At 50.2% G+C, this 25,829-nt stretch overlaps 2 long non-coding RNA genes across 2 annotated transcripts; both read right to left on the bottom strand.

Moving 5' to 3' along the window:
- Positions 1-6,370: 6,370 nt before the first annotated feature.
- LOC125696802 (uncharacterized) lies at positions 6,371-9,428 on the bottom strand. The gene is made up of 3 exons (XR_007378542.1): positions 9,375-9,428; positions 6,986-7,235; positions 6,371-6,804 (listed from the first exon to the last, which is right to left on the bottom strand). It is a non-coding gene; the product is annotated as an uncharacterized LOC125696802 (long non-coding RNA).
- Positions 9,429-10,639: 1,211 nt separating this feature from the next.
- Positions 10,640-12,325, bottom strand: LOC125696801 (uncharacterized). Its single transcript, XR_007378541.1, has 3 exons — positions 12,300-12,325; positions 11,223-11,295; positions 10,640-11,023 (listed from the first exon to the last, which is right to left on the bottom strand). It is a non-coding gene; the product is annotated as an uncharacterized LOC125696801 (long non-coding RNA).
- Between the last annotated feature and the right edge of the window lie 13,504 nt (positions 12,326-25,829).

The raw sequence follows: 25,829 nt of genomic DNA, 5'->3' as shown, positions 1-25,829 counted from the left end.
AAGACACCTTACAAATACTGATTGAGAGGGAAACTCTTCTCAACAACAAACAACTGACCTGAAAAGCCAGTGAAGGAAAAATATGACCTGATAATGAGATCATAGAAGCATACGGTCATAGAACGGTTTAGGTTGGAAGGGACCTCAAGGATCATTGAGCTCCAGTCCCCCCGCTATAAAGCCTGTTAGTTGAAAGTTTGCGTGAGCACGGAGTAATGCTCGCTGTACGTGTCTTCAGAAGAGCAGTACCCTGCTCATGGAAGTAGAAAATGAGCAAGAGGAAAGAAAGCTGCAGAGGAATGAAAAGCAGTGGGCTTTATGCCCTAGAACATAATGGAAGTTCCTAAGCAGACTGACATCCCCTTTAAAATTGGTTAGATTTCTCTGCACTTGAATATGCCAAGCATTTTCCAGTATTACAGATGATCGCGCTTCTGATGGGGAACAAAAATCATCAGAAGAATCAAAAGATCTTTGGTGCTTCTAACAGTGATGCCACGTGTGTCCGTTTCACTTAGAAATGCTAAGAAAATGGATACGTTCAGAACGTGTTAATAAAAATTAACTTACGTGCTGAAGTGAATGGTTTTGACTCTTTTTTCTCCTCTTGAGGTCTAAATACCTCAGGACTGAGATTCGCTAAGCGCTACAGAGGAATGAGTGCTGGCCTTTGCTACTCAGAAAAGAAAACGGTGTTTCAAAGCTCTGAATGGAGCAGGGAAGACTTTTCAAAAGGCGCTGTTTCGAGAACTGTCATGGATTTTTCTGCTTGAAAATATATAGGATGGATAAGATAACCAGGCGTGGTCACAGCAAAAGCAGAAAAGATTCCTTGAGAATGACCTTGAGAATAACCAGGCAGAATAACTGCGTTTTAAGAGATGGGGTCTCAGTGGTCCTGCAGAAGACGGTAAGCTAAAGTTCACACATTGGCAAACTGCTCTAAGCTTTTTGTTTAGTTTTAGCATTTTGGTTCAAAATTCACAACTCCACAAGGCTACATCCAGTGAAACTAACAGAGAGTGATATTAAAACAAAGCGGTTGTCAACACAAACCTAATGAGCTTTTGGAAATCTTTTTCAGAAGGTACAACCGAGGCCAGGAGCTTAAAAGGATTACAAGTGCTGAGGCAAATGGAAATAGATAACGAATGCACCCAGAATCACAACAGCAACTTAATGCATACCTGCTGCTTTCGTCACTACAAGGAAATTTTCATCTTTCACAGGCACGTGGTGTGGGTCACTTCCTGGCAACCATTTCCACATGAACAGAAAAACAACAGTTCTCTTCTTTATGTGATGAAGAAACAGTAAATCCAACATTTGAAATCCAACAAAAAACGGTAACAACAAAGAAACGATCAGTAGCTCTACTTTAATGATCCATTATGGCTTCATGAACATGTGTGGGGGGATGACTGCAAGGATTTTGCCTTCCCAACTCCCAGCGCATCTTACTGCAGACGTACAAAGAACAGAGGATTTTTTCTCCTTTTATCTTTTTTTGTTTGTGTGGGCAGGAGATGTAAGAGAGAGTTCTTTCTGACTTTCGACAAGCCGTTGCTATGAAATGCTGCTATGAGAGGCTGTGTGCCAAGCGCAGCAACGCTGAAAGAACGCTTAACAAGCTTAATTTAGAAAACGTATCCGTTCCATAAAGACATGAGATAAATGAGAAGTATCAGACAGCGTGAGTCGATATTCTCAGATGGAACCTAGTTTGGAACGTGATTTCTTTATTATGTGTTTGGCAAACTAACAACCTTTTTTTATTCTTACTGTTCTTTTTAACAATACTGAGGATATTAGGCGACAGACACAAGCGCTTAGTGCTGATGCCTAGACTTATGCAGCTTCTAATTCACTTTCATTATCTAATAGTAGCAACAAGTGAATTTAATCACCGTTCCAAAAGTTGAGAACAAAGCAGGATGACCGAGCGATGAAGAACAGCCGGTTGCATCCTCTGCAGTCCTGTGGTCGCTCCAGCACCTGTGATGGGTTCTGCTGCTGCTCCAGCCCTTGCAACGCATCCTGTAGCTGCTCCAGTCCCTGCAACAGGCCCTGCAATTGCTTCAGTCCTTGTAATAGACCTGTGGGTACCGTGACCCTCCTAAAGTGCCCCGCAGCCACCATGACCCTCGCAGCGAGCCTTGTGGTCGCTCCAATCCCTATCCTAAGTCCGGCAGTTCAACCAGAGAACCAACCAGTGCCTGTGACTGTTGTCTCCTTCAAGCAAGAAGAAAAAATGTCTACAAAAGCCAGAATGTTTAACAAGGAGAGAAGCTCATAAGGTGGAGCAAGGCCATGACTAAAACGGCAGAAGAAAGAGAAAGAAACTGGAAACACTCTGACTCCTAACATTAAGGGAACTATGAGATGTGTAAAAAGATTACAGCTGTTGGCCAGCTGAGCACCACATGCATACAGAGGTGGAAGCAACCACCGGATGGCTGGGAGCAAACCCCATGCACATTCCTAATGCCCAGAGTACTATCCCGGGCCCTGAAAAGCAAAGTGTGCCTTCTCGTGACATGGCACCCCGGAATGAACTGCGTCAGACAACAGGACTCATTTCTGAAGCAATCTCATAATCACCTGGGCAAGAAGAACACAGCACTGAGCTGGCTGGCATATCACATCCCCTGCCACACACAGCATCTGGAAAAATCAGATGATACGTTGGCCTATGAAAGACTACTACTAAGAGCCATTCAAGCACTGGGACACGTCTTCTGCAAAAGCCGCCTGGTTAGTCAGCACTCGGGGATCTGCCAGTGGGGCTGGTCCTGTCCGATGAGACGTTCTGTGTGCCACAGGAAGGAGACAAAGGCTCCGTGGTGCACGTAAAGAACATGCTGAGCAAGGCAGTCTGGATTATTCCTGCCTCAATTTGTGGGATTACTTTTTCTGAAGGACCTGCGGGCACGTGGTGGGTAAAGCAGGATGGTGGGTGTCTGTCGTGTACCCCAAAGGGATTTGATGCTGTGTAAGAATAAACAAAGACACATATCATGTATCAGTTGCTACACAATACCGCGTGCCATCATCGCTATGGTTGTTATAGGGCTCGACAACACCGTTACAATTAGAACGACCCCAGCTGAAGAACGAATTTTGATGAAGTCAGAACTAGCTTAGCAAGCAGAAATCCAGCAACGGATGCTCCCTTGTGTACGGAAGGACTGCTATGACAGATAGAGCCCAAAACCGTGAATTAAATGAACTTCATGGACAGACAATTTACACGGGTAGACCACAGACTATGGGAATTATATGGCTGTATACATCAAAAGGTAAGACAGGAGATAGTATATAGTTAGGACATATAAGATTATTATGAGACCCCAGCATAACATAAATGGGACAGGACAAGGGGTGGATATTGCCTTGGTTTCATCAGGGGACAGAGCACTTTTTCTTCAAAGTGGCTGGTACGATGATACGCTTTGGAGAAGTACAGTGCTGATAACACACCAACGTTTTCAGTTGTTACGGAGTAGTTCTGAACAGAGTGAACAGTGTTCCTTGTCTCAGCTTCTCCTACTGTGCAGGAAGAGGGCTAGGAGCAGCACAGGGAGCTGGGACAGAATCAGGATAGCTGACCTGAACCTGGCCAAGGCAACATTCCATACCCTATGCCATGATACGTAAGGAAAGTTTGAAGAAGTTCAAGAGGGCAACTGATGTGTGGGGAATGGCTGGGCATCAGTGGGGCTGAGCAATTGTGTGGGCATCAGTTGCTATTTGCAAATACACGAGTGTATCTATCATAGCCCTTCTTCACTTTTCCCTTTCTTTTTTCTACATTAGGAAATTGTTTTTAACCTCAGTCCACTACTTCTACTGGATCCCCCTCCCACCCCAGACTCTACTCCTACGCCATGGTGAGCAGGGGAGGTAGCTAGAAACTGCGTAGGGATAAAGTTCCTGCCAAATTAAACAACTCTTCAGAAAAGAAAAATTACCAAAATGACCACTGAGCAGGGCAGAATGTGCAGTAAGATCACGTTCAAAGAAAGAGAAGGGGTAAAGAACCAGCAGAGACAAACACACTAAGAGTTGCTGGGAAACCAGTCACGGATACCACCCACAAGCACATCCCATTCATTCCATAAATCCTAGCCTTTGGCAGACATCAATGAAAACATGCAAAGGAAAGGAACTGAGCACAAGTGGCCCTAGAACTGAAGCAGCTTGCTTGGCTGAAAACCGAACCCTGAGACCGCGTGCAATAGGACATTGGCGAGATCAAGAGAAGAGCTCTGCCATATCAGTCACCACTAAACACCAAACACAAGCCCACAAAAAACTCAGCTCAGACAAAAGGATTTCCCTCATGGGTAGAGAAAAGAAACTAATGGCTGGAAAGAATTCAACCAGAATGAATCAGCTTCAAGTGGTAACAGCAGTAGAACTGAATACAAAAATGCAAATAATGCTGGAGATAAAAAGCAGACATCATTGAAACAAAAACAAGCAACATTTATTCCAAAATGTCTATGGAGGGAAGAGGATGCTACAAAAGGGAGACACACACATTTCAACTGTGGCTTCGACAGATTAATTGATTGAGAACGACAATAAAAACAAGTTCATTCTTGCTCGCTCCTGCCTCCCGCGTTCCCACGCCGCTTCTCCTTCTCTCTTCCGCAGCGGCTCCTGAAACATCAGCGGGGACACCGTTAGAGCTGCGCAGCGGCAAGCCCCCCACCGGAAGGAAAAGGGAAACCAACCCAACATGGCAGAGGAACTCGGCACGCCACCACCCAGCCAAGGAAGGCCTGGCATCCCCCCTCCCCGGTTCACGCCAGCAAGAAATACTCGCAGCAGCTTTTCTCACCTCACTGACGCACGGCGCGCTTCCAGCCGGTGCTGCGGGGGATCACAGAGGCGGGCAGGCTGGGCAAATGCAGCTGGGCACACACACAGCAGCGGCCAAAGAGTCAGCTTCCCTGCTTACAGGGGACCCCCGGCCACTGCCTCCATTGCAAAGGGCCTGGGACTGCGGGGCACTGTCGCTCCCTGCCTTACAGGGCAGCCCCCATCCCTAGCGGCCGCGGGAGGCTCCTTCTCTCCCAGTCCGGGGGCACCTGGACCCGCACCCCGCTAGCGGGGCGGTCACCCCACACAGGCTGCCAGCTGAGCACAAGCGCTCGCGCACCCAGACCCTGATTACAGGCGGGTGGACGACACCCCTGGAGCCACAGAGCTCGGTTTCCCCCCCAGCGGCGGGAGCGACTCTCAGCTGCCAGGCAGCGGGGCGGCACGGCCAAATGCCGCGGTCGGGACCCCAGCCCTGATTCCGGGGAGGGCGCAAGCCCAAGCCCACCTCTCGCGGCCCCGTGCCTCTGAAAGGCCGGGGCCACATTCCCGCCTGAGTACAGGGGGTCTCTCACAACGCAGCTCACCAAGCCAGCACACGCGGGGGGCACGCGCAGCCCTGCCTACAGGACGGTGCCCCCGCTGCCCACCCTCACCAAGAAGCCCCGCGGAGCACGAGGCTCCCGCCAACGCCTGAGCTACAGGCTGGCCCGCCCGGCAGCACCACAACAGCACCAACGTCTCGTCTTTGGGAACCCAGGGAGCAGCCTCGACCCACCGAGCGGGGAGGTCGCCCCACACGCAAAAGCAGCGCCTCAACCTGCACCCTCTGACGGGACAGGGAGGGGTCATTCCCACCAGCTGGATGGCTAGAGCAGCCGGCTGCAACGCCGCAGCCTCCCCACGCCTGATTACAGGGCGGGCGGGCCGCTCGGGGGACAGAGGGCTCCGCAGCTTGGGACACACGCCCCGGCTACGGGGCTGTCACGCCGCCAGCGGAACAGGCGCCCACGCAAGAACAGGCCCAAGCCCTGGCTACAGAGCGGCCTCGGCCACACAACTACCACGTGGCCCTGATCCACACCAAGTACAAAGGAGGAAGACAGGACACTCGCTGCGCTCGCGGGACTGAGAGGGAACACCCCTTTTGCGGCGTGCACCACAGTCCTCCGTTCCCCCCAGGGAAGTCGAAGCTAAGCTGCAGCCATCTTGGTGGGGGCCTAAAGGGAAAGCTCAGTCGCTCTCTCACTCCACAAACACAAACAAGGAAAGGAAGGGCAACGCGCACACACACAGGCGACTTTCCCAAAGGGAAGGACAACCCAGCGCAGCCAAACCCTGGGAATAAACCCACAACCGCGGGCAACACACAAGAGCCTGTGACCTGTCCCTAGCCTGCACGGAGGCCACAGACCTCAACGTGCCAAGGGGCTTCCCAGCTAAAGCCAAAGGCCAGATGCCGTGACGCACACCCCGAGTACGGGGCCGTCGCATCGCCTTGACAGGCCACCTCCAGGCAACGATGATGCCGAGGGGCCGCAGGAGGAAGAGGGGCGGGGAAACGGCACTACCCTGCTTACAGGGTGGCCTCGGGGTCCGGCGAGCTCCGTTTCCCACTCAGGTGCGGAGAGGTGGCTCTCGCCCTGCGTTACAGGGGCCCACGCTCCCCAGGCAGCCAAAGGAGCAGCAAGGCAAAAGGCCAACTACAGCAAAAGCAAAGACCCGAGCCCTGCTTACAGGGAGGTCGCCCAGCACAAAGCCGGCCAAGGCGCCGGCAACGCTCAAACTCAAATGGGACTAAATGTGACTGCCGCCCCGCTAACGGGACGGGTGCTTTGCCCAGGGAGCCTCTCTCCTTCCCCCCCGCGTCTGCACGCTTCCGCATCCTCTTCTTGCTTGCTTGCTTGCTTGCTTGCGCGCTCGCTCCTGCCTCCCGCGTTCCCACGCCGCTTCTCCTTCTCTCTTCCGCAGCGGCTCCTGAAACATCAGCGGGGACACCGTTAGAGCTGCGCAGCGGCAAGCCCCCCACCGGAAGGAAAAGGGAAACCAACCCAACATGGCAGAGGAACTCGGCACGCCACCACCCAGCCAAGGAAGGCCTGGCATCCCCCCTCCCCGGTTCACGCCAGCAAGAAATACTCGCAGCAGCTTTTCTCACCTCACTGACGCACGGCGCGCTTCCAGCCGGTGCTGCGGGGGATCACAGAGGCGGGCAGGCTGGGCAAATGCAGCTGGGCACACACACAGCAGCGGCCAAAGAGTCAGCTTCCCTGCTTACAGGGGACCCCCGGCCACTGCCTCCATTGCAAAGGGCCTGGGACTGCGGGGCACTGTCGCTCCCTGCCTTACAGGGCAGCCCCCATCCCTAGCGGCCGCGGGAGGCTCCTTCTCTCCCAGTCCGGGGGCACCTGGACCCACACCCCGCTAGCGGGGCGGTCACCCCACACAGGCTGCCAGCTGAGCACAAGCGCTCGCGCACCCAGACCCTGATTACAGGCGGGTGGACGACACCCCTGGAGCCACAGAGCTCGGTTTCCCCCCCAGCGGCGGGAGCGACTCTCAGCTGCCAGGCAGCGGGGCGGCACGGCCAAATGCCGCGGTCGGGACCCCAGCCCTGATTCCGGGGAGGGCGCAAGCCCAAGCCCACCTCTCGCGGCCCCGTGCCTCTGAAAGGCCGGGGCCACATTCCCGCCTGAGTACAGGGGGTCTCTCACAACGCAGCTCACCAAGCCAGCACACGCGGGGGGCACGCGCAGCCCTGCCTACAGGACGGTGCCCCCGCTGCCCACCCTCACCAAGAAGCCCCGCGGAGCACGAGGCTCCCGCCAACGCCTGAGCTACAGGCTGGCCCGCCCGGCAGCACCACAACAGCACCAACGTCTCGTCTTTGGGAACCCAGGGAGCAGCCTCGACCCACCGAGCGGGGAGGTCGCCCCACACGCAAAAGCAGCGCCTCAACCTGCACCCTCTGACGGGACAGGGAGGGGTCATTCCCACCAGCTGGATGGCTAGAGCAGCCGGCTGCAACGCCGCAGCCTCCCCACGCCTGATTACAGGGCGGGCGGGCCGCTCGGGGGACAGAGGGCTCCGCGGCTTGGGACACACGCCCCGGCTACGGGGCTGTCACGCCGCCAGCGGAACAGGCGCCCACGCAAGAACAGGCCCAAGCCCTGGCTACAGAGCGGCCTCGGCCACACAACTACCACGTGGCCCTGATCCACACCAAGTACAAAGGAGGAAGACAGGACACTCGCTGCGCTCGCGGGACTGAGAGGGAACACCCCTTTTGCGGCGTGCACCACAGTCCTCCGTTCCCCCCAGGGAAGTCGAAGCTAAGCTGCAGCCATCTTGGTGGGGGCCTAAAGGGAAAGCTCAGTCGCTCTCTCACTCCACAAACACAAACAAGGAAAGGAAGGGCAACGCGCACACACACAGGCGACTTTCCCAAAGGGAAGGACAACCCAGCGCAGCCAAACCCTGGGAATAAACCCACAACCGCGGGCAACACACAAGAGCCTGTGACCTGTCCCTAGCCTGCACGGAGGCCACAGACCTCAACGTGCCAAGGGGCTTCCCAGCTAAAGCCAAAGGCCAGATGCCGTGACGCACACCCCGAGTACGGGGCCGTCGCATCGCCTTGACAGGCCACCTCCAGGCAACGATGATGCCGAGGGGCCGCAGGAGGAAGAGGGGCGGGGAAACGGCACTACCCTGCTTACAGGGTGGCCTCGGGGTCCGGCGAGCTCCGTTTCCCACTCAGGTGCGGAGAGGTGGCTCTCGCCCTGCGTTACAGGGGCCCACGCTCCCCAGGCAGCCAAAGGAGCAGCAAGGCAAAAGGCCAACTACAGCAAAAGCAAAGACCCGAGCCCTGCTTACAGGGAGGTCGCCCAGCACAAAGCCGGCCAAGGCGCCGGCAACGCTCAAACTCAAATGGGACTAAATGTGACTGCCGCCCCGCTAACGGGACGGGTGCTTTGCCCAGGGAGCCTCTCTCCTTCCCCCCCGCGTCTGCACGCTTCCGCATCCTCTTCTTGCTTGCTTGCTTGCTTGCTTGCGCGCTCGCTCCTGCCTCCCGCGTTCCCACGCCGCTTCTCCTTCTCTCTTCCGCAGCGGCTCCTGAAACATCAGCGGGGACACCGTTAGAGCTGCGCAGCGGCAAGCCCCCCACCGGAAGGAAAAGGGAAACCAACCCAACATGGTAGAGGAACTCGGCACGCCACCACCCAGCCAAGGAAGGCCTGGCATCCCCCCTCCCCGGTTCACGCCAGCAAGAAATACTCGCAGCAGCTTTTCTCACCTCACTGACGCACGGCGCGCTTCCAGCCGGTGCTGCGGGGGATCACAGAGGCGGGCAGGCTGGGCAAATGCAGCTGGGCACACACACAGCAGCGGCCAAAGAGTCAGCTTCCCTGCTTACAGGGGACCCCCGGCCACTGCCTCCATTGCAAAGGGCCTGGGACTGCGGGGCACTGTCGCTCCCTGCCTTACAGGGCAGCCCCCATCCCTAGCGGCCGCGGGAGGCTCCTTCTCTCCCACTCCGGGGGCACCTGGACCCGCACCCCGCTAGCGGGGCGGTCACCCCACACAGGCTGCCAGCTGAGCACAAGCACTCGCGCACCCAGACCCTGATTACAGGCGGGTGGACGACACCCCTGGAGCCACAGAGCTCGGTTTCCCCCCCAGCGGCGGGAGCGACTCTCAGCTGCCAGGCAGCGGGGCGGCACGGCCAAATGCCGCGGTCGGGACCCCAGCCCTGATTCCGGGGAGGGCGCAAGCCCAAGCCCACCTCTCGCGGCCCCGTGCCTCTGAAAGGCCGGGGCCACATTCCCGCCTGAGTACAGGGGGTCTCTCACAACGCAGCTCACCAAGCCAGCACACGCGGGGGGCACGCGCAGCCCTGCCTACAGGACGGTGCCCCCGCTGCCCACCCTCACCAAGAAGCCCCGCGGAGCACGAGGCTCCCGCCAACGCCTGAGCTACAGGCTGGCCCGCCCGGCAGCACCACAACAGCACCAACGTCTCGTCTTTGGGAACCCAGGGAGCAGCCTCGACCCACCGAGCGGGGAGGTCGCCCCACACGCAAAAGCAGCACCTCAACCTGCACCCTCTGACGGGACAGGGAGGGGTCATTCCCACCAGCTGGACGGCTAGAGCAGCCGGCTGCAACGCCGCAGCCTCCCCACGCCTGATTACAGGGCGGGCGGGCCGCTCGGGGGACAGAGGGCTCCGCAGCTTGGGACACACGCCCCGGCTACGGGGCTGTCACGCCGCCAGCGGAACAGGCGCCCACGCAAGAACAGGCCCAAGCCCTGGCTACAGAGCGGCCTCGGCCACACAACTACCACGTGGCCCTGATCCACACCAAGTACAAAGGAGGAAGACAGGACACTCGCTGCGCTCGCGGGACTGAGAGGGAACACCCCTTTTGCGGCGTGCACCACAGTCCTCCGTTCCCCCCAGGGAAGTCGAAGCTAAGCTGCAGCCATCTTGGTGGGGGCCTAAAGGGAAAGCTCAGTCGCTCTCTCACTCCACAAACACAAACAAGGAAAGGAAGGGCAACGCGCACACACACAGGCGACTTTCCCAAAGGGAAGGACAACCCAGCGCAGCCAAACCCTGGGAATAAACCCACAACCGCGGGCAACACACAAGAGCCTGTGACCTGTCCCTAGCCTGCACGGAGGCCACAGACCTCAACGTGCCAAGGGGCTTCCCAGCTAAAGCCAAAGGCCAGATGCCGTGACGCACACCCCGAGTACGGGGCCGTCGCATCGCATTGACAGGCCACCTCCAGGCAACGATGATGCCGAGGGGCCGCAGGAGGAAGAGGGGCGGGGAAACGGCACTACCCTGCTTACAGGGTGGCCTCGGGGTCCGGCGAGCTCCGTTTCCCACTCAGGTGCGGAGAGGTGGCTCTCGCCCTGCGTTACAGGGGCCCACGCTCCCCAGGCAGCCAAAGGAGCAGCAAGGCAAAAGGCCAACTACAGCAAAAGCAAAGACCCGAGCCCTGCTTACAGGGAGGTCGCCCAGCACAAAGCCGGCCAAGGCGCCGGCAACGCTCAAACTCAAATGGGACTAAATGTGACTGCCGCCCCGCTAACGGGACGGGTGCTTTGCCCAGGGAGCCTCTCTCCTTCCCCCCCGCGTCTGCACACTTCCACATCCTCTTGCTTGCTCCTGCCTCTCGCAGCAGCTCCTGAAACATCAGCAGGGACACCATTAGACTTCCAGAGCGGCAAGCCCCCCAACGGAAGGAAAAGGGAAACCAACCCAACGTGGCAGAGGAACTCGGCACGCCACCACCCAGCCAAGGAAGGCCTTACCTCCCTTCCCTCCCTCTCCCCCCCACACCAGCCATCCATTACAAAAAAACTGCTCAGAGCAGCTTTTCTCACCTCACTGACGCATGGTGTCCTTCCAGTTGGAGCTGCGGGGGATCACAGAGTTGGGCAGAGTGGCCAAGTTTATCTGGCAATACAAATAGCAGCAGCCAAAGTGTCAGCTGTCCTGCTTACAGGGGACCCCCCGTCTGCAACTTCTTTGGAAATATAACAGCTTTTATTATATTAATTGTTCTGCATAAAGTCAACCACTGTGCCATCTTGGCACTTCTGTATTGTCCATCTTTCCCATCATTTCTGGAGGTTCTTTTGACTTTTGTTTCTGTCCTCTTCTGGTTGATTTGAGATTCCAACTGCTATTAATTCACCTCATTTTTCATTCACCAGTTCATAGACATAAGTGGTGTGAAGTTACAAGGGAATTTTCAGCTTATAGCATCTACTGCTCTATATTATCTTAAAGTAGAATACAAAATTTGGCGCTGAAGGCTAAATGTTTCTCTTAGCATCTGCTCTTTCTCTGCTATAGAGCTTCTTTAACACACTTATATTGTTAAAAACAGCAACACCGCTTTACTTCTTCCCCCTTTTCAGCAGCAATGCAATTCTCGTGTCCTCCCCCATTTCCACCACGCCATTGGAAAGCAGAGAGGAAAAGCCGCGCGCGCTTCAACACTGCGACAACATTTATTATGTTTTATTATTGCTGCTCGCCGCTGCCTCGGTGCGTCTTCTTCCACGTGGCAACTCGCCCCGCTTGTCGCGCCTGCGCCCCTCCTCTGGGAGCGCGCTCAGAGCTTCCTGCGCTCGGTGCCGGCTCGGAGACCCCAGCTCCGTCCGCCCGCCAGCGGAGCAGAAGAGGCGGCTCCAGCCCCGGCTCCCTCCCGCCATCGAACTTCCACAGGCGGCTGCAGCCCCGACTCCGTCCGCCCGCCCGCCATCGGCGCCCCACAGCCGGCTTCAGCCCCGGCTCCGGCTGCTCCCGTCGGAACCCGCGCGGCAGCGGCTCCGGCTCCGGCCCCGACCCGCTTCGCCCCGGCCCCGCCGCGTCCCTGCGCCCGCCCCGCCGCGCTTCGTCCTGGCTCCGCCACACCCCGGCCCCATCGCTCCTCTGCTCCGGAGTCCGCTTACCGTGGCCGCCATCGACGCCGCCTCCGCCTCTCCCTCACAGCACCCCGCTTCTCCTCACGCGCTGTGGAAAACGTCTCTCACACCTGCCCGCGCGCGCTCCTTATATAGGCATCCCTTCAGCCCGCCAGCCAATAGGAGCCCCGAACGCCGCCGTCGCTTCGCGCGCTTTGCTTCCCGCCGCTCGCTCTCCAATCCCCCTCAGCGTTCCCGCCCTTTCTAGCCGAGGGCAGCCGGGCCGGGGTCATCTGAAGGTCACGCCCCGGGTCACCCAAAGGTCACGGCCCCCCTCGCAGCCGTTGCCCCCCGGCCCTGGGGGCAGAGCCGCCCCACAGCTGATGGCACCTCGCTCGGAGCGCTCGGCAGCGCTGCCCGCGGGAACTCAGTCCTTCCATTTCAGTACTGCTTTTAACTAGTGTTACCTACCGCTACCGTGCATCGGGAACGGCAACACACACATACACACACACACGCGTTCCTGCCTTAGCGATACCTGTCCACAGACATCATTAAAATAGAAATACGTACTTTTAAGGAATTCTTCTCTGCGACACCTCCCATCTCTGCCCCTGCAGCAAAAATCCCTCAGAGAGACTGCGAGTATGGGAAAACCATGACAGGAGCTGAGGGCCGCTGTATGGAGGACACCATTTATTTGTCGTCTCAGGCTGTTTGTGTTCTGTAGAGCTGCTTGTGTTTTACAGCTTCTTCCCGCAGCACGGCTGGAAATGCCCACCTTTGCTCCATTCCTTTCCTTCTGTCCTTGGCTACGTTCTTCCTCATTGTAGCAATGGTACAAAAGAGGAGTAGGGAAGAGACCAAGCGGTGGATACAGAATAACTGCTGCTCCCACCCGCTAAAATAGCGTGTAGCAACAGCAGGAACGACTCAGCTGTGAGGAAGAGGTTCCCTGCAGGGAATCTTTTGCCCGGCCTGTAACCCAGGCAAGCAGAGCACCGTGGAGGAGGAAGGCACCAGGACCCGAGGGAACCGGCTGCATACAGCTGCTGTATGGCACCAGTGCAACCTGCTGGTTGGCCTAGGCTGCGCTGAGCGAAGGCAAATTCTCCTGGGCCACGTGCGCTTGCTCCAAAAGTAATGCCTCCTATTTATTTCCATGGAAAACACAACAGGGAAAGCAGTAACTCCAGTTGCTACAGCAAATCCTCACCCACAAAATGCTCTTTTCCAACATAGCCACCGCCATTAGCTTTGCATTTTTGCCAGCAATACACAGGAGGCTGCGAGCTGTGCTTGTCAAAATCTGTGCCAGCACACGTGAGCCACAGCCACCATCAGCACTGCTGAAAGGCACTGCATGCTGCCCCTCTGTGAGCACACACACACACAAGCACTCAGAAAGCACAGAGAGCTGCCATTTTCTCCACAGAGAGGAATTCGGTGACACATCTTTGCTTCATGCACACTGCCTGGGTGTCAGGTGCCATTTTGTCACATGCCCTGGACAACAACACGTGATGGAACATTGGTTGGAGGTTCGACCCCTGCTGCCACACCACCCAAATTCACTTTTGATGTCATGGGCCAACATTAACTCCTTAACACTCAGTGCACTACATGATGTGAAGGAGCAACAACAAACTATCGTAAAACTACAGCAAGGGATTGACCTGAAAGTGCACATGAGAACAGCAATCATAGATTCACACTGAGGCATTGCTCAAGATCTTGTCGCTTTCACCTGGTTTGGGGTATGGTTTTGCCCTGGACTAGCCAGAGCATTTTTCAGGATCAGAATAGTAAGGTGACCGAGGTAGAACCACCATCCCAGAAACCCAAACCACAGCAGAACCACCAGTTTGTAGTCACCCAAGGATCGTTATGCTTGGTCACCTCTAGGTTTAAGTTTTACTGACCTTTCTAATAGCTCCATTCTAGATTGGATTTGGTAACAGCTGATAGAACAAGCCAACTGATAGCTTTGATAGAATGTGTGATTCTCTGCTGTCAAAATGCATGCTTCCTGTTGACTGTTACAGGAAACAGTTTCAAAATTCAATATCCGAAGGTCAAGATTTTCAGAAGTACCTAAGCAACTTAAAAGCCTAAGCTCTTTTTAGGCACTTGTAAACAAACTCAGGCTTTTATACATAGAAAGAACAGGTGCAGCACCACTCCCCAGAAAATGCATTCCAACACAAAGGACAGCAGAACATACTAAAAACATTAACAGGACTTGCACTGTTTTTCAGGCCATTACTTCTGTTTATATATGTGTGTGTATATTATAGTATCTGTATACGTTTAAGCTATTTATTCATGAAATGGAAGTTTATCTAAGATCTGCTACAGGTAAGTAGGTTTTGGTTGTGCTCAAGCTGTTTCTGGAAAGGTGGAGAACAATAATATTTATGCCTTGGAAGACCTGATTCAGGGCATTCATTTTCTAGTTTGAAGCTTAATGTTGTTTTTAGTTTGAAGTATTTTGAGAAATACTACATAAGGTAGTCGAGATTAAGAAGTCATTGATAGCATGCACATTTATTTTGAAGCTCGTACACTTCCTGCATCCCCCAATGGGACTGGTTACGTAACACTAAATAATAATGATACTTATGAGCCACCAAAAGGATTTCTCAAGCTAACATGACATCACAAAGGTTCTCCTCATCATGTCATAAGACAGCAATTATGTCACAGTATGTATTAGGGATTATATTCCTTCAGTTCCACCACTCTTCTTACTGCCCGTGATTATTATCTATCACAAACTGAGTTACAAAGCTATGAGATGAGGCTGAAGAACAGCTGGAGAATTTCTTTTTATATTCTTAAATCTACATTTTATGTTACATTCAGAAAGGAAAAAAAGAAATCGATAGACTAGCTTTGGAGGCCATCTGCTGCCTTTCATGGATACAGCTTGTTCTTCAGGGACTTCCAGGCGCACGCATTACAACGATAACTAGATGGATGGAAATAAGCACAGGGGCACTCAGAACTGCTGACGTTAACTCAATTTAAAGGGACAGATTTCCTTCTGATTTGTTTTTGTTCAGAAAAGCAAACCAGCACTTTTGGGAAGACAGTCAGTAAATGCAGATGACTGAAGAAGTATTGTCTATATTGGCTTTTCTTACAATAAATAAATAAACCAGTTTTTAAAAGTCTGCTCCTGTAAATAGGCTGCACTAAAAAAAAAAAAAAAAAAAAAAAAAGCAGGGTTGTACTCTGAAAAAAGGACAACTTTTCCCAGGATATACAGTAAAATAAAACATCTGTCATCTTTTCTTGCAATAATCTATCACTACTCATGAGATGCCCTTACGTAGTAAAAGCTTAAACTGTTTAAACCCACAAATGGAAGAGACAGAAAGCACCAGAGGCAGCACCAACTGCCATCAGCACCCATCAGTGCAGGAATTTTCTGTCAAACTGTGCGACTTGCTCAGCCATAAATCCACTTGTCCTTATTGCCAACACCCCATCCTGTGCTGCTTCCAAAGAAAAAAAATCAAAACAAAAAACAACCAACAAAACCAATGCATCCCAAACCTACAGAGCAAGGACATGAGTGCACAATTTATTTCTTAATCTCACCATTAAAACAAACAAAAATCAGAACCAGAGAAAATGCTTCCAGACTTCTCTGTGAGCTCTACACTAATTCACAGACCATCAGCAATACAGACATCTTGCTGAGGAGGTGAAACATCCCTGTCTTGTAATTCCATCACAACTGTCAGCCTAACACTTCTCAGGATTCAAGAATTATTTGACAAAGAACCCTGGCAGCACTGGCAACTTTAAATGAGACGTAAAAACCCGAAACAAAGTTTTCATCTGGTGCTCTTTACCTTGCTCTACGGACATTCACCTCAGTTTCTACTATAAAGTCACAATAATTATGGAACACGTTAGGAAAAAAAAAAAAAAGGCATTAGCTAAACTCTCTGGCAGCCAATACCCAATGCATCTACTTGAAGTTTCTCACGTTGCTCTAATTTACAAAGCAAGCAATTGAAAATTAAGCAGGGAAGCCAAGCATTTCTTCAGCAAACTATCAGACACTCATTCTTCAAGCTGCTCATCTTCCCTACAGTTCAGAACATCAGGGCTGTGGCTCAATTTTTAAGTAGGAAAGCACTGAATATTCCCTTTACACACTCTTCCTCATACTTGTGCGTGATTAACAGGAAATTTATATAGCCTGAATCACAGCGCACAGGGCAATATTCTGCAAGACTGGAATCCTCATAAGACTAGGATGAGATAATATGCAACTAGAAATAATACTGTAACCCAAACTGAATTCATTTGTATTGGCAGCAAATGGAAGAAATGAAAGGAACCAGACATTAATAGAGCCATTCTCGCACTCTAGTGTCAAATTAAAATATTCTGGTTGTGCTTTTGGAGTTCAGAATACTGCAGCCTTGCCACGGCTTTGAAATTTTCAAAATCCTACGCTCCTTACATTCAACCAGCTCCCTTTCGTGATCCACAGCATTGGTCTAAAGAAGTAGAGTCAACTAAAAAACAAACAACAACAATTAGGACTATCAAAATTCACTGAAATTTGAATCAACAACTGGGAATAGACAGTACTCAGACAGACTCTTGCTGGTGGCATTAAATCCATTTGATCAGTGTGAACAATTTGGAGGTGTTCAAAGAGTTCAAATCGCAGCCAACTGCAGGCTGCAGTGGCGACCTACTGTAAGTTGCATCAACTGGTAACAGTTATTCCTGTCAAGCTTTGCAGTCACTGTTCTGTTACTCTGTTCTTCCTACTGTCTCACTTAATGCAGTTAGCAACAGTCAATAATCCTTGCAATTGTATCATACAGAGGTCTCCGCTGAATTAACTGCACTCACAACAATCTAAAACCAACAAATGACCAAAGCCACAAGCACCACTAGCAACACACACATACCACCTCCAGGAGCAGGGTTTGAGCAAAGTAGAGTTGCATGCATTCAGTAGTATAAAGCAGCTGGATAAAGCTGTGCCTGAGAGATTCTATTATATTGCCAGTACTGAATACCAGAAAGGAACAGTACTGTTGCTAGAAATCTGTGTATTAAAGAGAAGTTTGTCATCATCCACGCTTGTCCTGAGAACTAATTTTGAGGTTGCAAAACTCCAATTAATTATTTTCCCTGCACTCCTCACAGCATGCACTCATAAATGACTTGGTACGTCTTTCCTCACCTACTTAAAAGCTTGATGACTGAAGATTGTGTAAGAAACATCCAACTGGGAACACTCGCAGAAATTCTGCATAGCTTGAGGCAAGAGTGTATACACACAACAACTAAACGTTGTTTTGTGTTTGCGGGATACGTTGTAAAGGAGGGCTTGCAACCGAGAGCATTTTACTAGAGCAAGATCACCGTGTATAAAGAAATATGGAAGAAGCTTAAAACTGAAGCTCACTTTTTCTCTTCCCTGTTTACTGCTGTTGAGATCATCTCTAGAGGCCAGTCTTGCAAAGTAAAAAGCTGAGTGAAGAAAGCATTCAGTACCTCAGTCTTCTCTCTCATGTTCTGTGTCACAAGGGCCCCACCTCAATTAGTAACAGAGCCACATTTCACTCTGGGGTCTCTTTGGGGTCCCTTTTCGGGTCACAGCTTCTCTCCCGACAGGGACACCTGCTAAACAACAACCATGAGCTGCAGCACAAACCCTCTGGGAGCTGCACTGCGCACCATTTACGTACAGGCTTCTCTCTAGCACCGAATGAAAGGCTGCTCGACCCTCCTGAATAAGGGCCAAGCTGCACTGATGGCTGCAAGCACCTTGGGGTCAGTAGCAGCTAAGCAAACTGACAGAAGCTCCCAGAGATTCCTTCGGCCCAAAGCCTTTTGGCTCCCCCTTACCTTGATCTGATCTAGCATTAAGGCCAAAAATTACAGAAACTCCCTTGACAATTTATTCTACGGCTTACCTGCTTACAGAAAAAAGCCGTATGTTTTGTAAGTGCCATTTAAAAGGACAAGCTGTACATAAGGCTCCTGGCCCTACGCAAACTGTTCTTCTTCCTTGAAGCAGAGCGTGCCTCCATAGCACAGAGCACGGTTTCCGAAGCAATAATTACTACAAAAACCAAAACTGGGATCTGTGGTGCAAAAGCAATGTACAAAATGCGTATAAACAGATCAGAGTTGGAAAGTTGTAGGTGCTTCCTAAATGGCACAGCACAATTATCCCCCCTAAGAGAGAGAAAAACACACAGAAACACCTCTAGATTTGACACCTACAAAACTGCAAACAGATTTTGTTAAACGATGTTATCCAACTTAAGATAAAGGGCGCTGTGCATTCGTAAAGCTTAGCATATGGCAATTCTTACATTATTTTCCAATAATTAACATCACCTTCCTGTCATTTTACCCGCAGACTGCAACATTGAACAGGTTTTCACCGACAATATCAGTTCTCCCAAGAGGGTATAAAGATCACAAATTCGTCAACTGTCAATGCCACTACCACATGAAATCCACATTAAAGAAAAAAAATAATAATAAGGATTTAAGAAGAATAAGACTTGTTAGAACGTATATGCTGACCTTCACTGCTCAGGGCAATTACACACCAAAGTAAAACAAGGGGCCAGCAAAATCATGGCACTCCACAGTCTTGATTTAATTAAAAAAATAGCAGAATGCACTGGAGTAGCATGAAATTCAGAAGCCTTTTGTCAGGCTGGAGCATGGTAGGCTGGCTGGCACCTGTTTGGAAAGATACTAAAGTGTAACTCTTATGGTCCACAGAATTTGCTGTTAACCACTTTCAAGATACAAAGTGACAGCCAGCTAGATGAATAGGAGAAAGTCTGCAACCACTCAGAAATACCAAAGCCAGGCCGGCACAGCTGGGCTTGGACTAGGCACTGAGAGGAACTTCAGACCGTGTTTATACGTGCTTTTAAGATTCACATTAATTTCCACGAGGGCACCACTTAGTGCAGGTGAGCTGTACAAAAGTCACCTCATTTCCATTTACATTCTATTCCACGCTTAATATGCGTTCCAGGAGAGATGCTGCACTGAAACATAGATTGTCCTGATCTTAAAATGAATCTTGTTGGTACCAGCAGGTAACCCAGCAAGGTCTGTTTCCACTCTGCACGAATACACAACACTCAGGACTGTTCAAGTCTTTAACTGTCACGTAGATTAGCTCAACTTCTGCTCAGAAAACTTTCAGAACGTGTTGCTGCTTTAACCAGTAACCTAGCTCTTAAAGCTCTGTTTGGACACGTTCTAGTAGCACTCATTGCCTGCTTACCACAGAGATGCTCTCTGTGAAGGGCATCCCCAGCCTCATTTCCACTTCAAAGCAGAGAAATCATTCTCAGAGCTGTAGTACCAGTAGTTCACTCAAATGACCCTTACCTGAGCTCAAGTAAAAGTCACAAGAAAAGACCCCTTTCCATCCTCATTTGATACTGAAGAGCAGTCCCCTTATTTCTCATTGCCCCAATTTAGAGACTGAAGGGCTGCTATCAGGTCACCTTGGAGCTTTCTCTTCTCCAGGCTTAACAGCCCCAGCTCTCTCAGCCTGTCCTTGTAGCAGAGGCGTTCCGTCCCTTGGGTCATTTCTGTGGCCTCTGGATGTGCTTCAACAGGTTCGTTTCTCTCCTGTACTGAGGATTCCACATCTGGATGCAGAAAACTCCCAGTGAGGTCTCACCAGCACAGAGCAGAGGGGCAGGACCATCTCCCTTGTCCTGCTGGTCACACTTCTTTGGATGCGGCCCAGGGTACAGCTGGCCTTCTGGGCTGTGAGGGCACATTGCGGGCTCACGTTCAGCTTGCTGTGCAGCAGTACCCCCAAATCCTTTTCCACTGGGCTGTGCACAATCCTTTTGTTCCCTGGCATTTAATGATAGCAGGAGTCAGCGTGATTGTGGTGCTTGACTTGTCTGAACCTCATGAGGTTCACCCAGTCCTCTGCTCAAGCTGTTTGTGCCCTGAAAATAGAGTAGCTGGGTTACTCACCTTTAAAAAGGTTTTCAGGAAACAGAACGTCACAAGACATTTGTGCTCCTCCTAAGGCCGCTTAAATTATGGGCAAGAAGAACAGCCATGGTGCTATTATCTGATGTGCAACACAAGAACATCTTTGGATGAATCTTCAGGGAATGATAAAGTCAGTTGCTAAAGATAGGAGGTATTGCCATAGGCATACCTAAGAGCGATTTAGAAACACAATGAAATCCTTTTACATCTCTTCTTTGTCCCTTTCCTGTGAACTGTCTGGCTTGCAAGACTCAACAAGTAACGAGAGCGATGTAATCAGGCTTCTTTAGTATGCAGTGAGATTTCCCATTGGAATCAATAGAGTTTAAAGAGGCTGTCTGAAGACAATTCATAGCTTCCGGCTGCAAAGACTCTGCATGTTTGGTAGGAATAATTTACTGGTTTTTCCAACACCCAGAGTCAAAAGTCACATCAGAGTTGCAGTTTTTTTGTTCTATCTTTTAAGCTTAAGTTTTCTGGGCATCTTTTAAGTTTGTGTCTGACAAATCTTTATTCGTGGATTATATTGTTTGTTAGTATGGGAGTTGGTTGTTGCTTGGCTTAAGTTTTTGGGGGGAAGAGGGCAGCCTGCACACTTAGGTGTGTGGGCTGCCCTCTTCCCCCTTGGTATGGGGCTGTTGACTGAAAATTGCACTATCTCAAAAGAGATTATTTTTTTTGGGTGGGAGGGCGGGTGCAGGTCAGTAACAGATTCCCCCCCCCCCTCCCTCCAACCTATCTGCCCCCTGCCACCTTCCCCCCGCCTATCTGGGGGTCTTATCCCTGGGTCCTGGAGTGGTCCTGTGTGGTGATGGCTGCTCTGTGGTGGTTTTCCCAGTACTGAAGGTAGGAGATGCAGTTGGGTTCTGTGTCCTGCTGAAGGAGAAAACTCAGTTTATTTCAAGCCCCAGGTAAAACCTGTTTGAAACTGTGACATGGGAGGGTGCTTGCTCAGTAGAAATTTAATGTGCCTGGAGGGGTGAGGGGGCATTTTGCTCTTAACAGGGTTTGGGCAAGTGGATGGAAGTGAAGTGCTCCTGCGGTGTCTCAGTATATGTGCTGCTTCTGCTACGGCTGGTTTACAATATCAACAGGCTAAATAGGCTGAGAGGGCAAAGAAGTCACAGAGCAGCAATTTTCTTCCTTCTTTACCATCTCCTCTTGGAGAGTGGTCTAAAAGGAAAATAAAGTGAAAACGCTTATCAAAGCACCTTTTGAGAGTGCTCTCTGATGCCAACTCAATTATTATATGAATAAATGTATAAAACTCTCTTGTGGGTAAGGTTTTACTCAGTATTTAAGAGCAGGCTTCCTCCAAAATGCACCCAATTGAATCACGGGGCAGGTGACTTTAAGTTGTCTAACTGTATAGTGAAAAGCTAAGTCTCCTGCTTTGAGAAGTCTATCGCTTCAGTTTCGCTTTGGCAAGAAATGAGAGAAGGTCTTTTAAATATAATTGTTCTCATTTCGACATGTGCCCCAAAATGCTGGTAACTAAGCTTGCTTCTGTGAGGTGGAAAGCCAGTGATGATAACTCCCTTTTTGTGGAAGAATTATTGGCCTATGGAGGCTTTCTGCAATGACTTTCTACCGCAGATGTGAATGCCCTGTGTTGTGTGTGAGAACTGGAACGCCTATGAATGTCTGTGCTAAAATGGAGTGGCTAGGCTCAGCTAGCTCCGGTTCTTGTGGTGAAGTGGATACCTGCCTGTCTCTGACTGAAAACAACAGTAAATCCTTGCTTACCTCCAAAAGAAAAGGATGCAGTGTCTGTTCCTGTGCTGCTTGAGCCTTGTTCCCTTGCTGCTGATCTTGTTTTGTGGGTAACACGAGGAGGGAGAAAAAAGATCCCGTAAACAATCGGCTGTTTGGCACGGCAAGCTCTGTGAAAGAAACACTTAATAGACCTAGTAACAAATACTTACATTTCTGCAGTAAGTAACTTGTAAGTGTCAGACTGGCTTTACTCACTGAATGAAGTCACCTGCTACGGTGCCGGTGTTCGTATCTTTGCAGCTGTATTTCTGGATAGAAGTTTCTTGAGCTTCCTGAGCTCAAAGGCGGGTGAGCTGGCTGGAGAGGGGAGTGGCAGCAACTGTCTTGCAGGAGGAAAAAACACTCTTCCTTTTTTGAGATGAGTTCACTGAGCGCTCTCTGCACTCTCTGGTTTCTTCCTAGGTAACCTGAACTAGTGCTTCTCAGCAAAACCCTCTTGTGTGGAATCTTGGAAAGTTAGTCACTGTGAACCTTTGTCCCCAGCCGAGGCTGAGCTCTAACGTGAATGACAAAAATACTCTGTGCTTACTTCTTGAGCTTCTCTGGGTCTCTTTGGATTGCATCCTCTTCCTCACATGCATTAGCTGCGTTGGACAGTGTGGGGTCACCTTCAAACTTGCTGAGGATACAGCTGATCCCACTGTTGGTGTTGCTGATGAAGGTATTAAAGAGCGTAAAGTCCCACTACTGACCCCTGAGGGACAGCAGTCATCACTGATTGGCTTCTAGGCATTGCTCTGTTCTCCTCATCCGCTGAACAGCCTGGCCATCAAATCAAAGAAGGCTCTGTGATGCGTTTCCTTGGGACCCACCAGGTTCCTCAAGCGGCTGCGAAGCTGATCTTTGCTTACGGTGGGAGGGATGCGGTCCTCACCTTTCAGCCGCTGCACTCAAGGGGGCGGTGAAGAGCAGCTGCCAATAAAGAATGAGGCAGAAGTGTTGTTAGGTACCTCAGCTTTCTCCTATTATTAACAGCCTGCCTCTATTGCCCACTGGGGTGCGTATGCCGGCCTGGACTTTGTTTCGTTTGTCTTGTTTACCTGTGTTTTTCTTGGCAGCCCGAGTGCCGCTGCAAATTTGTCAGCATCTATTGCAGTAATACAGGGCTCTATCAGCAGTGGAAGCAATAGTGCCTGAGGGATAAACAGTTACTAGCCTTCTAGAAATAGCAAAGCACTGAAGTTACCAGTCTTGCAGGTGTTTCAAAGGTGCCAAAATGTAAACCTCTGATAGAAAAAAAAACCAAATAATTAGAAAGTCAGTATTTGCCAGTCTTAACTGCACTGTGGCATCGCAGGTCATGGCATTTGCTTTATGAAACAAGACATGTCCTATGAAATGTAGAATGTAGACAAATGCTGAAAAGAATGCCTCCTTGGCAATAAATGAAATGCTGGTACAGATCTGAGTGGTGGTGACTTCCTGCTGTGCAGAATGTGGTTATACTTAATGCCGCAAAAAGCAGTGGCTCCAACTGAATTTCAGGGACATTAAGAACCAAATTTCACTCTCCTCCTCAGAAGGAGGTGGGATGTATGCAGGAAAAGGCTGTGTCATTTTGAGCGCTGTAAAAAGTTCTTTGTATAACAAGGCAGAAGATTTGCCAGCAATTCAGCACAATCAAGGACAAAACTAAAAGAAAACCTTATTGGCGGGATGAAAAATAAATAAATAAAAAAGCCAGCATGAACCCAGTACCAAAAGCTTCCTTTAAACAGTATGTTGAAAAGCAACAGCCCTTGCTATTTACTTTTCCCCTCTCTGTCTCTAATGCGTTCCTCCAAACTTAAGCACACCAAAAGCGGTTTCCCATATTCACGCCACAGAATACTTTTTAAATACTGGCTTGGGACCTGAAGGAACAGCATCACAGAAAACGTAGTGCAGAGGAGGGCAGGGTAAAACATGCTTGCAAAACAATGTCCACCTTCAGCATGCGTTAAACTGGAGGAAGCAGTTGGCTGTGGGGCACACGGAGCCAACTATTTCTGTAAAAACCAGTGAGTGCTGCCCACTGGGGGCCAACGGGATTTCACGTAACAGTCACATTCACATCTAAATTAATACAGCATAAAACTGAAGTTGCTTGAGTAACCCCAGTTATTATGATTATGTATTTCTGATTGAATATCCCACCTTAGCATTTGATTGCAAATGAGAGCTAATTCAAGATCTACATATATTTGAGATCTGTTCCAGTGCTCAAACAGCAGAGAGGCTTCCTAGGTGCCAGGACACCTGCATGTAATCTGTACCTCAAAGAAAACCTCAGACACAAAACATGACAAGGGATGAGCCTGCTTGCTGCGTGTGCTCAGGGTTAAATTACTCATTCTCCTTTTGAGCATCCGCATTGCTACCACAGAGGAATAGTAGCACTTACTGTTCAGGTCAGCGGTTGCAGAAGTACACTTTTCAGATAACCTGTCACCGACATAAGAAGAATCCTCCTTGGATGGAATTCCCATAAATCCCACAGTGCTCTGTACTTAGCTGAAGTTTATATAACCTAAAGGATATACCAGCAGAGCACAGCATAATTTGGAGTACACTGCATGGTGGAGTAGAGAGTTTCCTTGGCTCGTGCAGTATTAAAAATGAAGGCAGATCATTCCTTACTGAATACTGGCAGAGATTTCCAGAAGAAAGGGTGATTTTTTTTTTTTTTCTGCCTTACCCATCAGATTTTCAGTAGCTGCCCTTCAGAGTAGCTTTATTTCTGCCCCGAGCATTTTTTCCTTTTCACCTAATTTTGGGTACCTTTATCATCACTCTCTGCACACACACACACACACACACACACACACACACAAATACATACATAAATAAATACATGGCAAAGGAAGCATTTAATGCTTGACTTCCAGTTGTACCCAGCTTAGCCCTCATTAAAAGTACAACTCTTTATGTCCTTAGGCCACAGTATTGCAAACAGAAAATAAATACAGTTTTAGCAGCTGTGGTGCAGAAGTTATCCTCACCTATTGTTTTATCCAATGACTTAATATTGCAGTATTATGGTTGCACTCATAGGGGTTATGCACACTTCTCCACATGTTTAAGCAATCTCAATAAATGCCTTAATGCTGCTTCTTCCTACCATAAACATGATAACACTCAAAGCTGGTAGTTCAGCTTTTTTCCTCTCTACAGCCCAGTAATCTGAAATAAACCTCATCTGAAAATGGAGTAAATGATTCTCCTCACTGGTGCTCTTACGCAATACATTCCCTGCGCTTACTCCATTGTTTCTTTGCATTTGTAGTTGGTTTTCTGAAGCGTACGTTTTCTTTTTCCCCATGCCCACAGTCCAGAGCAACATCACTACATGTTGCATAAATTCAGCATCCGGTTTGGATTTTCAAGATGCACACCACAGTGGCAGCATATTGAGTGGTGTAGGTGGGACTAACGATGCAGTTGGAATGGAAGCCCACACTACATCTCTAATTTACTGATACCAAACTATTTTGTGCTGCAGTGCATACAGAGCTACGCGTACCCTCTTGAAATCTTTATGCTAGTAGGTTTTAGGAAGGACAAGGCTGCTGTGGTTGCTTGTGAAATCTATCAGTCTTAATGTTCTGAAGTTCTCCAGAGACTGGCGCTATCTTCTCAACAGAACAGCTGCCACAGTTCCAGCGGAGTTGTGCTGGGATGACAGCATATGAAAGACACGAGGACAATTACTGTTGCTCATTTTCAACCTTTCAAATGTATTAGTATTATTTCAGGAGACGCCTATAAATTCATATCATTGAAGTAGAG

The sequence above is a fragment of the Lagopus muta genome, chromosome 8, assembly GCF_023343835.1.
Source record: "Lagopus muta isolate bLagMut1 chromosome 8, bLagMut1 primary, whole genome shotgun sequence".
NCBI lineage: Eukaryota > Metazoa > Chordata > Aves > Galliformes > Phasianidae > Lagopus > Lagopus muta.
This window is presented reverse-complemented; position numbering and strand designations above follow the sequence as displayed.